Source organism: Mustelus asterias, chromosome 19 (genome assembly GCF_964213995.1).
Source record: "Mustelus asterias chromosome 19, sMusAst1.hap1.1, whole genome shotgun sequence".
NCBI classification, from domain to species: Eukaryota; Metazoa; Chordata; class Chondrichthyes; order Carcharhiniformes; family Triakidae; genus Mustelus; species Mustelus asterias.
Window position 1 is genome coordinate 11,510,203 of NC_135819.1, and position 12,344 is coordinate 11,522,546.

The window sequence follows — 12,344 nt, forward strand, 5'->3', positions numbered from 1 at the left end:
AAACCTGTTGGACTTTAACCTGGTGTTGTGAGACTTCTTACTATACATAGAGAAGGAAACCCATTTGGCAAAAATCAGCTCACAAAATACTGATCCCTCGCGCAGTCCTCATTTTGTTCACTCTGTTACTGGCAGCTATTCCTCCAGTAGCCCACAACCTAAACTCTAAAATACATTCCTCAAATCTCTCCATCACTCTCACCACTAACTTCTTAAAAACCTCCTTCCTTGACCCAAGAGAAGGAGACAGTTTGGTTAAATAGTGGGAACTGAGAATAACTGGATATCGCTTTGAAAGGGGCAGCACAGGGGCGATCGGCTGAGTGGCCTCCCACTGTGCTCGCCCATTCAAACTTTGAAGTTTATTTATTAGTATCACAAGTCGGCTTACATTAACACTGCAATGAAGTTACTGTGAAAATCCCCCAGTCGTCACATTCCGCGTCTGTTCAGGTACACTGAGGGAGAATTCATCATAGCCAATGCACCTAACCAGCATGTCTTTAGTGAACCCAGGTCCCTGGAGCTGTGAGGCAGCAGTGCTAACCAGTGTGCCACCGTGCCGCCCTACACTGTCATAGCTAGGGTGCAGAGAAAGATCAACTTAATGCAAGGTAAGCCCATTCAAAAGTCTGACAGCAGCAGGGAAGAAGCTGTTCTTGAGTCGATTGATACGTGACCTCAGGCTTTTATATCTTTCTCCTGAAGGAAGAAGGTGGAAGAGAGAATGCCTGGGGTGCATGGGGTCCTTGATTATGCTGGCTGCTTTGCCAAGGCAGCGGGAACTGTAGACAGAGTCAATGGATGGGAGGCTGGTTTGCGTGATGGATTGGGCTACATTCACGACCTTTTGTAGTTCCTTGCGGCCTTGGGTCAGAGCAGGAGCCATACCAAGCTGTGATACAACCAGAAAGAATGCTTTCTATGGTGCATCTGTAAAGGTTGGTGAGAGTCGTAGCTAACATGCCAAATTTCCTTAGTCTTCTGAGAAAGTAGAGGCATTGGTGGGCTTTCTTAACTATAGTGTCGGCATGGGGGGGACCAGGACAGGTTGTTGGTGATCTGGAACACCTAAAAACTTGAAGCTCTCGGCCCTTCCTACTTCGGCCCCGTTGATGTAGACAGGGGCATGTTCTCCACCACGCTTCCTGAAGTCGATGACAATCTCCTTTGTTTTGTTGACATTGAGGGAGAGATTATTATTGCTGAACCAGTTCACCAGATTCTCTATCTCATTCCTGTACTCTATCTTGTCATTGTTTGAGATCCGACCCACTACGGTGGTGTCATCAGCAAACATGAAGATCGAATTGGAGAGGGAAGGATTGGGGAGGGGGTGGGTTTGTGGCTGCTTTGCACAACTTCCACCGCCCCCCCTCCCCCGCCGCCCCCCCCCCCTCGGCCTTGGGGAAAGAGAATTTGCAGCAGTTTTTGTTCATATTGTTTCTGAAAGGAAAATTGGCAAGAGAGAGAAGCCCTGAGGGTAAATCATCTGCTTAAGTTCTGCCAAAAATAATATCTTGTCCATTCTTTAATACCATCAGTGTGTGCTGACAACATGTAATTATTGCAACTTTAAATGTTTGCACCAGATTTTTAAGAACCGCCCTTGCTCAAGCTTTTACAATGTGTTTTTTTGTACCTGCCTGTGAAATTGTAAGAAACACTGAGTTTACCCAAACTTAACCTCCAACCACTCACAACCCAGAACTCCCTGCATCCCCTAACCCTCGCCACATTGTGCTGATTGGATTGGAATGGTTGACGGGTGCAGTCAAGATGGAGGGCAACCACTTACCGAAGGCAGAAATAGTGTACAGACTTCCAATAACGTAACACTCCAGGTTTAGACTGATTATAGAATCCCCACGGTGCAGAAGCAGGCCATTCGGCCCATTGAGTTGTGAAACTTATATACTCATTCTTGAGAGGCAGGCATCTCTTGCAAGGCCAACATTTATTGCCCATCCTCAATTGCCCTTGGCAGCATGGTGGCACTGCTGCCTCACAGCGCCAAGGACCCGGGTTCGACTCCAGGCTTGTTCACTGTCTGTGTGGAGTCGGCACACTCTTCCCGTGTCTGCATGGGTTTCCTCCGGGTGCTCCGGTTTCCTCCCACAGTCCCAAAGATCAAAGAATCACGAAATTCCCACCGTGCAGAAGGAGGCCATTTGGCCCATCGAGTCTGCACTGACCACAATCCCACCCAGGCCCTATCCCCGTAACCACACATATTTACCCTGTGAATCCCCCTGACACTAAGCTTGGCCAATCAACCTAACCCGCACATCTTTGGGCTGTGGGAGGAAACCGGAGCACCCGGAGGAAACCCACGCAGACATGGGGAGAACGTGCAGACTCCACACAGACAGTGACCCAAGCCGGGAATTGAACCTAGGTCCCTGGCGCTGTGAGGCAACAGTGCTAACCACTGTGCCACCGTGCCACCCCAAATGATGACCCATACTCACACCATATATGACTTACCTCTCTCATTGAGCCCATAAGGGTGTGTGAGAGAGGAAATCGTAACTGGTATAACGGATGCTGCAATTTGAGATTGGGAGAAGGATGAGATGCTTGGGCCAGGGTTTATCATCTTCTCAGGGCAATTGGGGTCGAGTGATAAACATTGGTCCTTTGCCTGCAAATAAATGACATATAAATGGGGGAGGTGATGGCCTAGTGGTATTATCTATTAATCCAGAAACTCAGCTCATGTTCTGGGGACCCGGGTTCGAATCCCGCCACGGCAGGTGGTGAAATTCAATAAAAAATATCTGGAATTAAGAATCTACTGATGACCATGAAACCATTGTCGGAAAAACCCATCTGGTTCACTAATGTCCTGCCAGAGACTGGTGAATCTGTGGAACTCTTTGCCGCAGAAGGCTGTGGAGGCCGGGTCATTGAGTGTCTTTAAGACAGAGATAGATAGGTTCTTGATTAATTAGGGGATCACGGGTTATGGGGAAAAGGCAGGAGAATGGGGGATGAAAAAAATATCAGCCATGATTGAATGGCGGAACAGACTTGATGGGCCGAATGGCCTAATTCTGCTCCTATGTCGCATGAGCTTTAGGGAAGGAAATCTGCCGTCCTTACCCGGTCTGGCCTACATGTGACTCCGGAGCCACAGCAATGTGGTTGACTCTCAACTGCCCTCTGAAATGGCCTCGCAAGCCACTTAGTTGTATCAATTGCTACAAGGTCAAGGATGGGGGCAACTAGGGATGGGCAATAAATGCTGGCCAGCCAGTGATGCCCATGTCCCACGAATGAATAAAGAATTGCAACATTTATCAAGGATACTCGTTGCGGATTCACCTCACCTGATGAACAAGCCACAACATAAGCACATCTAAAATGTTAAAGTATTTCACACATTCTAGCCCACAGCTAGGAAAGGTTTCAACAGTTTCCATCTCGTAGCACAACCTTACATTGTCAGATTCCACAGCACTTTTTAAAGTCGTGCTCCACACAACCCCAAAATAAAAACCTCGCCCTGACAAGCTCAGATTCCACACCTGACATATTCCTGCCACGTTTGCTCATGGAACTGCCTTTCGCAGATCCCAGTAACGATTTTTATCGGACATTGGTTTTACTTGGTCCGAACCTCGGCTGTGGTGGTTGAAGGAGGTGGCCAACCATCACCTTCTCAGGATCTCAGCGGATGGACAATAAATGCCGGCCTTGTCAGTGAGCCCACGTCCTAGGAATGTATTAACAATTACTCTCAATCTGCCTCCAGCAATGGCAGTTATAGAGTCAGAGAGATATACACAGCACGGAAACAGGCCCTTCGGCCCAACTCGTCCATGCCGACCAGGTTTCCTAAACTGAACTAGTCCCATTTGCCTGTGTTTGGCCCATATCCCTCTAAACCTCTCCCTATCCATGTACCTGTCCAAATGTCTTTTAAATGTTGTAATTGTACCCATCTCTACCACCTCCTCTGGCAGCTCATTCCATACACGCACCACCATCTGTGTGAAAAAGTTGCCCCTCAGGCCCCTTTTAAACCTTTCCCCTCTCATCTTTAACCTATGCCCTCTAGTTTTAGACTCCTCTACCCCCTGGGGAAAAGACCTTGACTATTCACCTTATCTCTGCCCCTTATGATTTTATAAACCTCTATAAGATCACCCCTCATCCTCCCACGCTGCAGGGAAAAAAGTCCCAGCCTATCCAGCCTCTCCTTATAATTCAAACCTTCCAGTCCCGGTAACATCCTTGTCAATCTTTTTTGCCCCCTTTCCAGTTTAATAACATCCTTCCCGTAGCAGGGTGATCAGAATTGTACGCAGTACTCCAAATGTGGCCTTACCAATGTCTCCACGACAACCAGGAAAATTCCACGATCGGAACATCATTCTCTCTCCACCCCGTCTCAGCTCACCAACTGCTGAAGGCCTCACCTATGCCTTTACTCGCTTGACTAAGCTGTTTCAATTCACTCCTGACCAGTATCCTATCCCCCATAAATTTGCACTTGGCTGCCCATTGCCCTTCACTCTTGAGCTCATTGACCTAGTTGTGCAGCAACCAATAAATTGAGATTTAAAAAATATATATTCCCTTGTTACCAAATTCTTCAATGGTCTCACCCCTCCCTATCTCTGTAACCTCGGCCGGCCTACCGACCTCCGAGATCTCCGTGCTCCTCCGAGACTAGCCCACAGCACATTTTCACCGCTCCGTGCCAGGAAGCCATGACTTCACCCAAACGCAAACCTCTCCATTCCTACCTCTCCCTCCCTCTCAGTCCTCCTCAAAATCTACCTCTTTGACCAGCTGTCTGAGTCCCACCGTGCCTGGCTCCATGTTACATTTTGTTTGCTGGCGCTCCAGTGAGATACCTTGGAACATTTTACCGCTTTGCAAGGTGATATATCAATACTTGAGGTGCGACTGTTTATCCTGGACAGCACGGTGGCACAGTGGTTAGCACTGCTGCCTCATGGCACCAGGAACCCGGGTTCCATTCCGGCCTTGAGTCACTGTCTGTGTGGAGTCTGCACGTTCTCCCCGTGTCTACGTGGGTTTCCTCCGGGTGCTCCGGTTTTCTCCCACAGTCCAAAGATGTGCAGGTTAGGTGGATTGGCCAAACTAAGTTGCCAGTTAGTGTCAGGGGGATTAGTAAGGTAAATAAGTAGGGGTTATGGGGATAGGGCCTGGGTGGGATTGTGGTTGGTGCAGACGCGATGGGCCGAATGGCCTCCTCTTGCACTGTAGGGATTCTATGAATTCTCCTTGGGGTGCTGGGGCCAATATTTGTCCTTCAAAAAAATCCCTAAAATAGACTATGGGATAATTATCACATTGTTTGCTCCATGTGATGGGTACAATGGCTACTCCTCAGAATCTTTATTCCCAAAAGGTGATAGAAGGTCACCAGACTATAGCAAGCCACAACGTATCATTGAATCCCTACAGCTCAGAAGGAGGCCATTCAGCCCATCAAGCCTGCACCGAATCTTTGACAGAATATCTTACCCAGGCCCATCCCAACCCCGCCACTGAGGGAATACTGAGGGAGAATGCGCCCTAACCAGCACGTCTTTCGGACTGTGATAGAGAAAGAGATAGAGAACCTGGTGAACTAGATGGAGAATCTGGTGAACTGGTGCGGCAACAATAATCTCTCCCTCAATGTCAACAAAACGAAAGAGATTGTCATCAGGTTCAGGAAGAGTAAAGGATAACATGCCCCTGTCTACATCAAGAAGTCTCACAACACCAGGTTAAAGTCCAACAGGTTTATTTGGTAGCACAAGCTTTCGGAGCGCTGCTCCTTCATCAGGTGAGTGGGAGTTGTGTTCACAAACAGGTATTATACAAACACAAACTCAATTTATAAGATAATGATTGGAATGCGAGTCTTTACAGGTAATCAAGTCTTAAAGGTACAGACAATGTGAGTGGAGAGGGAGCCAAACACAAGTTAAAGAGATGTGTATTGTCTTCAGCCAGGACAGTTAGTGAGATTTTGCAAGCCCAGGCAAATCGCCCTCATAAGAACAGGATATGGCGCTCGACTCATCGATCAACAGTTCCGAAGTGCCACAGCGAAAAACCGCACCGACCTCCTCAGAAGTCAAACACAGGGCACAGCGAACAGAGTACCCTTCGTCATCCAATACATCCCCGGAGCGGAGAAGCTACGACATCTTCTCCGGAGCCTTCAACGTGTCATTGATGAAGATGAACATCTCGCCAAGGCCATCCCCACACCCCCACTTCTTGCCTTCAAACAATCGCACAACCTCAAACAGACCATTGTCCACAGCAAACTACCCAGCCTTCAGGAGAACAGTGACCACGACACCATACAACCCTGCCACAGCAACCTCTGCAAGATGTGCCGGATCATCGACACGGATGCCATCATCTCACGTGAGAACACCATCTACCAGGTACACGGTACATACTCTTGCGACTCGGCCAACGTTGTCTACCCGATACGCTGCAGGAAAGGATGTCCCGAGGCATGGTACATTGGGGAAACCATGCAGACGCTACGACAATGGATGAATGAACACCGCTCGACAATCACCAGGCAAGAGTGTTCCCTTCCAGTCGGGGAACACTTCAGCTGTCACAGGCATTCAGCCTCTGATCTTCGGGTAAGCGTTCTCCAAGGCGGCCTTCACGACACACGACAACGCAGAATCACTGAGCAGAAACTGATAGCCAAGTTCCGCACACATGAGGACGGCCTCAACCGGGATCTTGGGTTCATGTCACACTATCTGTAACCCCCACGACTTGCCTGGGCTTGCAAAATCCTACTAACTGTCCTGGCTGAAGACAATACACATTTCTTTAACCTGTGCTTAACCCTCTCTCCACTCACATTGTCTGTACCTTTAAGACTTGATTACCTGTAAAGACTCGCATTCCAATCATTATCCTGTAAATTGAGTTTGTGTCTGTATATGCCCTGTTTCTCCTCACTCACCTGAAGAAGGAGCTTGAGACTCTGAAAGCTAGTGCTGCTAAATAAACCTGTTGGACTAATCCTATGAGTTTGATTAGTGCTGCCATCATTTCAAAAGAGGGATGCTGCTAATTGAACAGGAGATCATTCCCCAGTATCTTCTGTCAGGGAATCAATGTGTTGAGGTTCTATGCTTATCAATGGCTGGGATCCTTCGATCTCTGATAGAGGAGGGAAGTGTTGTTGCAATTGTGTAGGGTGTTGGTGAGACCACATCTGGAGTATTGTGTCCCGTGGTTCGCAGCGCCAAGGTCTCGGGTTCGATTCCCGGCTCGGGTCACTGTCTGTGTGGAGTATGCATGTTCTCCCCGTGTCTGCGTGGGTTTCCTCCGGGTGCTCCGGTTTCCTCCCACAGTCCAAAGATGTGCAGGTTAGGGGGATTGGCTATGCTAAATTGCCCCTTAGTGTCCAAAGATGTGTAGGTTAGGTGGATTGGCCATGCTAAATTGCCCCTTAGTGTCCAAAGATGTGTAGGTTAGGTGGATTGGCCATGCTAAATTGCCCCTTAGTGTCCAAAGATGTGTAGGTTAGGTGGATTGGCCATGCTAAATTGCCCCTTAGTGTCCAAAGATGTGTAGGTTAGGTGGATTGGCCATGCTAAATTGCTCCTTAGTGTCCAAAGATGTGTACGTTAGGTGGATTGGCCATGCTAAATTGCCCCTTAGTGTCCAAAGATGTGTAGGTTAGGTGGACTGGCCATGCTAAATTGCCCCTTAGTGTCCAAAGATGTGTAGGTTAGGTGGATTGGCCATGCTAAATTGCCCCTTAGTGTCCAAAGATGTGTAGGTTAGGTGGATTGGCCATGCTAAATTGCTCCTTAGTGTCCAAAGATGTGTACGTTAGGTGGATTGGCCATGCTAAATTGCCCCTTAGTGTCCAAAGATGTGTAGGTTAGGTGGATTGGCCATGCTAAATTGCTCCTTAGTGTCCAAAGATGTGCAGGTTAGGTGGATTGGCCATGCTAAATTGCCCCTTAGTGTCCAAAGATGTGTAGGTTAGGTGGATTGGCCATGCTAAATTGCTCCTTAGTGTCCAAAGATGTACAGATTAGGTGGATTGGCCATGCTAAATTGCCCCTTATGTCCCAAAATGCACAAGTTAGATGGATTGGCCATGGTATATTGCCCCTTCGTGTCCAACGATGGCCAGGTGAATGGGATTTGCATAGTAAATGCGTGAGGTTACTGGGATAGGGTGAGAGGGTGGTCCTGGGTAATAAGCTCTGTCGGAGAGTTGGTGCAGACGCAATGATCCTCCTCCTGCACTGTGGGGATTCTATGATCTTCTGTAATAACCCAGATTGGACGGCATATTATGAAATGGTGGGGCGGGGAGTGTAGCCAATTGGAGATCTAGAACAAGGGCTCTTGGATAAAGGATGAATTGGGAGAGATTTAGACAGAGGGCGGGAGAAACTCCATCCCAAAGAGTAGCGAGACTGTGGGATTTCCAGAGTTAACAGATGAGGCAGAAACGACACCAACATCAAAAATTACCTTGTTCTTAAATCCCTCCATGCCTCACTTCTTCCCTCTTCAGGCCCTGCACCCCATTAGATCTCTGCATTCCCCCGGTTCCTGCCTCATCCCTCATTTCAATCACACTGCCATTCTGCCTTCACCGACCAGACTTTATTAAAATAAGGCAGGATCTGGCCAAAGTTGACTGGGAACTGCTCCGTGAGGGAAAGTCCACAGCGGGGCAGTGGGGGGCATTCACAAAGGAACTGGGGAGAGTACAGATCCAGGATGTTCCCTCCAGAGGGAAATGTAGGAGCAATAAGTTCAGGGAACCCTGGGATATCCAGGACAATACAAGACTGGATAAGGAAGAAGAGAAATGCTATTAGCAAGGGCAGCACAGTGGTTAGCACTGCTGCCTCACAGCGCCAGGGACCTGGGTTCGATTCCCGGCTCGGGTCACTGTGCAGAGTTTGCACATTTTCTTCGTGTCTGCGTGGGTTTCCTCCGGGTGCTCCGGTTTCCTCCCCAGTCCAAAAATGTGTGGGTTAGGTTGGTTGGCCATGCTAAATTGACCCTAGTGTCAGAGGGATTAGCAGGGTAAATGTAAAGGGCATGGGAATATGGCCTGGCTGGGACTGTGGTCGGTATAGACCCGATGGGCCGATTGGTCTCCTTCTGCACTGTAGGAATTCTATGAATTCCCGAGGGAGCAATTCAGCTGCAGCCCCAGAGGAATATAGGAAGTGCAAGAGGAAACTTAAGAAAGCAATTGGAAGAGCACAAAGGGGGCATAAGAAAGGACTTGCTTCTGGAGAATCTTAAGATATTCTATAAATACTGAGGTTGACCAGGGAAAGAGTAGGGCCCATGAGAGACCAAGGGGGCAATCTGTGTGTGAGGTTGCAGGACATTGGAAGTGTGTTAAATGAATACTTTGCATCAGTCTTCACTCAGGAAAAGGAGAACGCAAGTGCGGAATTCAGGAAGCAGGATTGTGAGGAACTTGCACAGTGGAAATAAGGAGGTATTGGAGGCTCTGATCGGCTTTAAAAAAATGGACAAATCCCCAGGCCCAGATGAGTTGCATCCCAGGCCGCTGTGGGAGGTGAGGCAGGAAATTGCAGGCGCTCTGACGCAAATTTTTAATCCCTCTCTGGCCGCGCCATCCATTGAAACCATCCATTGACCCTGTCTACACTTCCCGCTGCCTCAGCAAAGCAGCCAGCATAATCAAGGATCCCACGCACCCCGGACATTCTCTCTTCCACCTTCTCCCGTCGGGAAATAAATACAAAAATCTGAGGACCGACTCAAGAACAGCTTCTTCCCTGCTGCCATCAGACTTTTGAATGGACCTACCTCGCATTAAGTTGATCTTTCTCTACATCCTAGCTGTGACTGTAACACTACATTCTGTACTGTCTCGTTTCCTTCTCTATGAACGGTATGCTTTGTCTGTACAGCGTGCGAGAAACAATACTTTTCACTGTATGTTAATACATGTGACAATAATAAATCAAATCAAATCAGGGGAAGTGCCAGAGGACTGGAGGACGGCTAATGTGGTTCCACTTTTCAAGAGGGGTGGTAAAGATGAACAAGGAAATTACAGACCGGTGAGTCTCTCGTCAGTGGTAGGAAAGCTATTGGAGAAAATTCTGAAGGAGAGAATTAATCTCCATTTGGAAAGGCATGGGTTAATTAGGAATAGTCAGCATGGATTTGTCAGGTCATGCCTCACAAATTTGATAGAATGTTTCGGAAAAGTGATCGTGTGTTTTTTTGGGACATGGGCATCGCTGGCTGGGCCAGCATTTATTGCCCATCCCTAGTTGCCTGAGGGCAGTTAAGAGTGAACCACATTGCTGAGGGTCTGGAGTCACATGTAGGCCAGACCGGGTAAGGACAGCAGATTTCCTTCCCTAAAGGGGCATTAGTGAACCAGATGGGATTTTCCGACAATGGTTTCCTGGTCATCAGTAGATTCTTAATTCCAGATTTTTTTTATTGAATTCAAATTCCACCATCTGCCGTGGCGGGATTCGAACCCGGGTCCCCAGAACATTAGCTGAGTTTTTGGATTAATAGTCTCGCGATAATATCACCAGGCCATCGCCGAGGGAATGTGTGATGAGGGAAGTGCAGTTTGACGTAGTTTATATGGATTTTAGCAAAGCCTTTGACGGGGTCCCACATGGGAGACTGATTGAGAAGGTTAAAGCACATAGAATTCAGGGAAACTTGGCGAGATGGATCCGAAATTGGCTGAGTGATAGGACACACAGAGTGGTGGTAGAAGGCTGTTTGAGTGACTGGAGGCCGGTGTCCAGCGGTGTTCCACAAAGTTCAGTACTGGGATCCTTATTGTTTGTTATGTACATAAATGATATTGATGATGTAGTGGGGGGAGGTGGGGGGGGGGGGGGCTGGCGGGGAGAGTAATAAGCAAGTTTGTAGGTTACACCAAGATTGGCAAATTGGTTAATAGTGAAGAAGGTCGTAAGTTGCAGGAAGAAAAGGATGGGTTGGCCAGATGGGCAGAGCAGTGGCAGGTGGTGTTTAACACTGATACTTTGGAAGAAGTAACAAGACAAAGGGAGTATTTGATTAATGGCAGGGACACTAGGAAGGTCAGAGGAACAGATGGATCATGGGGTACTTATTCACAGGTTCCTGAAGGCGGCAGAGCAGGTGAACAGGATAGTTAGGCAGTCATACGAGACGCTTGCTGCCATCAGTAGTGGCATAGATTACGAGAGTAGGGAGGTAATGTTGGAGTTGTACAGAATGTTGGTTAGGCCACAGCTGCGGTACTGTGCGCAGTTCTGGTCACCTCACTATAAAGTTTATTTATTTTAAAGTATATTTATTAGTGTCACAAGTAGGCTTACATTAACACTGCAATGAAGTTACTGTGAAAATCCCCTAGTCGCCACACTCCGGCGCCTGTTCGGATACACTGAGGGAGAATTTAGCACGGCCAATGCACCCTAACCTGCACATTTTTTCGGATTGTGGGAGGAAACCGGAGCTCCCGGAGGAAACCCACGCAGACATGGGGAGAACATGCAGACTCCGCACAGACGGTGACCCAAGCCAGGAATTGAACCCAGTTCCCTGGCGTTCTGAGGCAGCAGTGCCAACCACTGCGTCGCCCCGCTATAGGAAGGATGTGATTCCACTAGAGGGGGTACAGAGGAGGTTCACCAGGGGTGGAGCATTTGAGCTATAAAGAGACAGTGGATAGGCTTGGATTGTTTTCTCTACAGCAGAGAAGGCTGAGGGGGGACATGATTGGGATGTATAAGATTATGAGGGGTATGGACAGAGTGAATAGGAAACAGCTGTTCGCATTGGTTGAGGGGGTCATATCTTTAGCCTAAGGGGCAGGAGATTCAGAGGGGATTTGAGAATTTTGTTTTTCACTCAGAGGTTGATGGGAATCTGGAATGTCCTGCCTGGGAAGGTAGTGGAGGCTGGAAACCTTACAACCTTTAAAAAATATTTGAAAGAGCACTTGAAATATCATAAGATTCAAGGATATGGCTGGAAAATGGGATTAGCGCAACTGTAGTGGTAGTTATTGTCAGTGATGGGCCGTAACGCCTTTTCAGCACTATGTGACCTTGACTTAAGACTAGGATTTTCCAGCCCTTCCCGCCAGTGGCATCTTCCAGTCTGGCTGAAGTTGACCCCCGCCGTGGGTTGCCCCAGCCATGCAAATTTCCATTGACCAGAAAATTTCACCGACTACCAATGGCGAGCTACCTCTGCCCCTGGGTAAAACCCTCTGCAGGGGGCAGGGCTGGAATATTCCTCCCTCAAGCTCTGGAATCACCTCTCTAAACATCTGCGCCTCTCTCCTCCTCAAAACC